This window comes from Mirounga leonina, unplaced genomic scaffold, assembly GCF_011800145.1.
Source record: "Mirounga leonina isolate KUSES-001 unplaced genomic scaffold, KU_Mleo_1.0 Mir_176, whole genome shotgun sequence".
Classification (NCBI taxonomy): Eukaryota; Metazoa; Chordata; class Mammalia; order Carnivora; family Phocidae; genus Mirounga; species Mirounga leonina.
Window position 1 is genome coordinate 28144579 of NW_023270454.1, and position 6077 is coordinate 28150655.

A 6077-nucleotide genomic window follows, 5' to 3' on the forward strand; every position below is an offset into this window, starting at 1 on the left:
ATGTTCTGAATATATCTTTTAAGCCCATCTGGTCCAGTGTGTCATTCAAAGCCATTGTTTTCTTGTTTATTTTCTGTTCAGATGATCTGTCCATTGATGTAAGTGGGGTGTAAAACTCTCCTACTATTATTGTTTTTATCAATGAGTTCCTTTATGTTTGTTATTAATTATTTTATATATTGGGTGCTCCCATTTTGGGTGCATAAATATTTGCAGTTGTTATATCTTCTTGTTGGATTGTCCCCTTTGAGAATATATAATGCCCTTCTTTGCCTTTCTTTCTTTTGACATCCATTTGCATAAAAAGTGTTTCTCCACTCCCTCACTTTCCACCTGCAGTTATCTTTAGGTCTAAAATGAGTCTTTTGTAGACAGCATAGAGATGGGTCTTTTTTTTTTTTTTAATCCATTCTGATACCCTACCTCTTTTGATTAGAGTGTTTAGTGCATTTACATTCAAATTAATTATTAATAGATATGTTCTTAGTACCATTTTATTACTTGTTTTGTCATTGTTTCTGAAGATTTTCTCTGATCCTTTCTTGTCTTTGTCACTTTTGGCATCTCCTTTGCACTTAAGGAATCCCCTTTAACAATTTCTTGCAGGGCTGGTTTAGTGGTCACAAACTCCTTTAGTTTTTGTTTGTCTGGGAAGCTCTTTAGCTCTTCTTCTATTCTGAATGATAGCCTTTCTGGATAGAATATTCTTGCCTGCAGATTTTTCTCATTCAGCACTTTGAAAATAACATGTCACTCCCTTCTGACCTAACAACTTTCTGTTGAGAAATCTCCAGCTAGCCTTATGGGTTTTCCCTTGTAAATTAAGGACTTTTTTTGTCTTTCTGCTCTTAAGATTTTTTTATCACCATATTTTGCAAATTTAATTACAATATGTCTTGGTGTTGGTCTGCTTTTGTTGATTTTGATGAGAATTCTCTGTGCCTTCTGGATCTGGATGTCTGTTTCCTTCCCCAGAGTGAGAAAATTTTCTATTAATTCTTGAAATAAATCTTCTTTTTTTTTTTTAAAGATTTTATTTATTTATTTGACAGAGAGAGACACAGTGAGAGAGGGAACACAAGCAGGGGGAGTGGGAGAGGGAGAAGCAGGCTCCCCGTAGAGCAGGGAGCCCTATGCGGGACTCGATCCCAGGACCCTGGGATCATGACCTGAGCTGAAGGCAGTTGCTTAACCAACTGAGCCACCCAGGCGCCCTGAAATAAATCTTCTTCCCCCTTTTCTCTCTTTTCTTCTTCTGGGACTCCTATAATACAAATGTAACTACGTTTGATGGAGTCACTGAGTTCCCTAAGTTTATTCTTGTGTTCCCTAATTCTTTCTCTCTTTCATTTGGCTTCATTATTTTCCATTTTTTGTCTTCTATGTCACTAATTCATTACTCTGCTTCTTCCAGCCTGCTGTTCATTGCATCAAGCTGGTTTCCAATCTCATTTATTGCATTCTTCATTTCTGATTGATTCTTTTATCTCTATGGTTATTGTCTCCCTGATGTCTTCTATTCCTTTCTCAAGCCCAGTGAGTATCTTTATGATTGTTGCTTTAAATTCTCCATCAGACATGTTACTTATATCTATTTTGCTTAGATCTCTGGCTGTGGCCTTATCTTGTTCTTTCATTTGGGATAAATTCCTCTATCTTGGCATTTTGTCTAAGTCTGCCTTCTTCTGTATGTTAGAAAAGCCAGTTATTTCTCCTGCTCCTGAAAATAATGGCCTTATGAAGAAGTCATGTAGTGCTCAGTGCCTGAGGATTGAGGGAATGTCTCTGGTGTGTGTTGTGAGTACTATGCTGTTGTGTTGTGGCTGCTCTATCCTTTAGGCCAATTGTCTACAGAGGCTCTCCTTGCCAGTTGCGAGCAGTGTTTGGTCCCTGGCCTGAATGTGGCAAGTTTTAAGTAGATGCATTTTTGTCTGCTTGAGAAGTGAGACCTGACCCTAACTCCACCATAACTGAGGCACTGCAGAACTCTCTGGTTGGAAAATGTGGTGTGGGTAGGGATCTGTGCTGGTCTTCTGGGGGAGGGGCCCACCACTCTGGAACTGAGGCAGGCTTGACTGAGAAGGGCAGTTTCTCTAGAGCCCCGGGGTAGGGGGTGGGGTTGGGGGTGGGAGCTTGGTGTAAACAAGTTGTCAACACTGAACTACTCCCTCAGGTGGTTCTGTGTTTATGCTGAGGGGAGGGGAGGGAAATGGCACCAGCCACCTCCTTTGTTCCTGGAGAGGAGTCTCCATGAATGCTGCCTCTCATCCATGTATAACTTTTGACTCCCCAGAAACTTAACTCCTGGTAGCCTACTCTTGACTGGTAGCCTTACTGATAACACAAATGGTCCATTAACATATATTTGGTATGTTATATATATTAGACCCTGTAGCCTATAACCTTACAATAAAATAAGCTAGAGAAAGGAAAATGCTATTAACAAACTCATAAGGAAAGGAAATATATTTACACTACTGTATTTTATTTATTAAAAAATATCCACATATAAGTAGACTTGTGCAGTTCAAACCCGTGTTGTTCAAGGGTCAACTGTACACTATTTTGTAATATTGTCAATTTTCAATCTAATCTCCTTCAATTGTAGGATTTCAGGCAGTCATAGGTTAACATTTAGTTTGCCATCATATTTAAGTTTAAAGCATTTTTCAGAGCTAAAAATATATACCCTGACAAAAATAATAAACATGCATATTTATTCATTTGCCTTTATTGCAACCCTTAGCTAGTGTTATTTTGACATATATGTGTGATTACTTTTTTTCTCAGAAGGTAGTACACTGGGCACTGACTGGTAATCTTTAACATAAGACTTATAGACAATGAGATTATAATTTATAAGACAAAGGGACATTTTCTTATGTATATGGAATATTATGCAAAAATGAGCAGTAATTAAAAAACATTACTATCAAATAGGTATTGAAGTGGAAATATTCCCTTAAAACTGATATCTGAGAACTCTCAAACTTAAAAGATATCTTTGAATCAAGTGCGTTTCTTGAATTATCCAGACTGGTTTTACTTGAATGAAGCTCTGTTCACCTTCATTTATTCTTCCAACTCATTGTGGATTTATCTGATTTGGAACTAAAACAGTGGTAAAAATATTCATCTGATTTAGTTATTATTTAACTCTTATAATATGAGTATTGTATCATATGCTGTACAAAAGCAATTATAATATTCCTCTAAAGTTCTGCATTTGAGACCATCTTTGTTTAATCTAGGAATTGAAATAATTAGGTGTTTCTAAGGCACCTTATTTATTATACAAAAGTATAGCCATAGACTCTCAAGAAGACAATAATCAGCCTTCCATAAATTCTTCATCATTTTAATATTTACAATCTGTACAAATTAGATTTTTCCTCTTAAGTATAACTTCTACTATTTCAAAATTCAGTATACTAGATTGTAATAAAGAATTTGACCTTATTATTGATGTTTGGCTGTTGACAACTTTCAAACCCCATCACTCACTTTACCTACATCTGGGCAAGCTTATAAGAAAATCCAGTTTATTTCCTCCTTTGACACCAGCAGAAAGTTTGAACCACACAAACATTGATCTGCTTGAGGGACTCCTCTCTCCAACCCCATTGCTTTATTACAGTAAAAGCTAAGGTAATATCCTTTCCCTGCTGTCCTCAAGCCATTTTCAGACCTGCCTGGGAACCTGCATTGCTTTCCCTGGAAAGCTTTGTTATATGAGTATTAAAACTGTCCATGCACTCTTAGTGTGTATATAGTGATGCACCATCTCTACATATGAACCAAATTTGAGTGAAGATCCATCCTTCCTTGTGGACTGATCACAGCATAGATTCAGTGGGTTATACCCAGTACCAAAAATAAGAGATCTCAGAAGTAATTCTAATTCCTCTTCACGAAACAAATATTTAAGTATTTGAAATTCATGATTGCTTCTCTGATTCTTTCTTATTCAATCCTCTTATGTCCAGTTTGTTTTATTATTCTCCGGATCTGATATACAATTTACCCCTGAGCATTTGACTTAGGCTTCCAATTTTCCTTGTTCAGATAATAATTCAGATAAAGCTTATCTTTTTGATAACTTTCCCCTCCAAGTGTTACGTTAGTTCATTCTAGGTATTAGCCTTGATATATCCAGAAACTCATCTTCTGTACTGATCTATTTCTGCAGCAATGCATTACTTACCTTTTGTCTACCATTCTTTGAGTGCCAGATTGGTGTACCTCCCAGATGATTCCTTGCATCCCCACCTACTACATCTCTAAAGAGGTGATTTAATGCCACGTCCAAAGTCTTCTTGGCTTGCCCCACAGAGCCAGTAAATTTGGTCATATGCTGAACTGTAGCATCATTCTGAGCTCCATATGAATATGGACTGGATCTCAATTTATGATATAAATCTAGACCTACAAATCCCTACTCTAAGAGAGAGGATTAACAGACTAGCTGAAACAAAGGGGGAAATGCCATTGTCTTTTCCACTTTTCCAAGGAATTATGCATTGCTTTTTATGTGACTCCTGGAAATAAGTATAGGCCCTGTAGCCATAAGAGGCTGAGTTGCCCTCAATGGAAATGAGACCTTGAAACTTCTACTTTGAAATCCAGCACTGTCAAGTCTTTTACCCATTGTATATTCTTGTCACCTTTGTCATAAGTTAATTATCATTGTGGGTTTATTTCTGGGGTTTTTATTTTGTTCCATTGATCTGTGTGTCTACTGGTATATGCCTTTTTAATTTTTTTAAGTAGACTCCATGCCCAGAATGGAGCCCAATGTGGGGCTCGAAGTCATGAGCCTGAGATTAAGACCTCAGCTGAGATCAAGAGTCAGATGCTTAACCAACTGAGCCACCCAGGTGCCCCTATGCATTTAAAAAAAATCTTTTAATTGCAGTTTTGGTGTAGTCTCAGGAAGGGTTCAAATTAAATATGTATGTTCAATCCCCTGTCTTTACCTAAGCATCTACCTCTTTGGCTGCTATTCTTCAATATGTCCTAATTTGGAATCCACAAGAATACCCAAAGCTAATAAAGATTCATCATGACCCAAGATTGTGAAAATTTCAAAGACTTATTCACGTATGATGGAGAGTGTAGGTGATTACCACAAGCCTGACATTAACCTTGGAACAAGAAACTACCACTTATGGTTCTTGTCACATTCAGAGCTCATGAGGAAGTTCATAATTCTGAATTGAACTACAATCTTGAAATCGGTTGTTAGTCTTGGGACCTTTGGAACCAACTGTAAGATAGCTATTATTGAATGTGTATCTTCCTTAAATTCATATATTAAATCTCTAACTCCCAATGTTCTGGTATGAAGAAGAGGTGCAGCTTTTGGGAGATAATTAGGGTTATATTAGGTCATAAGGGTTGAATTCTTATGATGGGATTAGTGGCCTTTTAAGAAGAAGAAAAAAGAGAAATCATTTCCTTTCTTTGTGTGCACACACAGAGGAAAGGTAAAGTGAGGACACAGTGAAAAGGTGGCTGTCTGTAAACCAGGAAGAGAGCTCTCAGCTGGAACCAAATCTGCTGGCACCTTGGTCTTGGATTTTCCAGACTCTAGCATTGTGAGAAATAAATTTCTGTTCTTTAATCCACTCACTCTGTTATATTTTGTTACGGCAGCATGAGCAGACTAAGACAGTGGCCAGCCCTGCCTGTGAGGACATTAATGATAAAATATGTCTTTATAGCCTTTCCTAGTCCTGACTGTGGCTGATCTTGCCATGCTGGACTTTAAGAGATAAGCACTTAACTATAAAAAGCATCTGGATATTAATTATGGGTAAAATGTACTCTGAAAGCCATGTAGGCTTGAAAGAGAAGTAAAGAAGTGAAAACATTTTTGGCCTCTTCTAACTGGTATTTTAAGAGTCATGAGGCTATTTTTTCTTCTTTATGATATATAGTTGACAAATAAGATTGTAAGATATTTAAAATGTACATGATGATTTGATACATGTCTACATTGTGAAAGGAGTCTTCCCATAGAGTTAATTAACACTTTCATCATCTCACATATTTTCCTTTCTTTCTTTCTTTCTTTC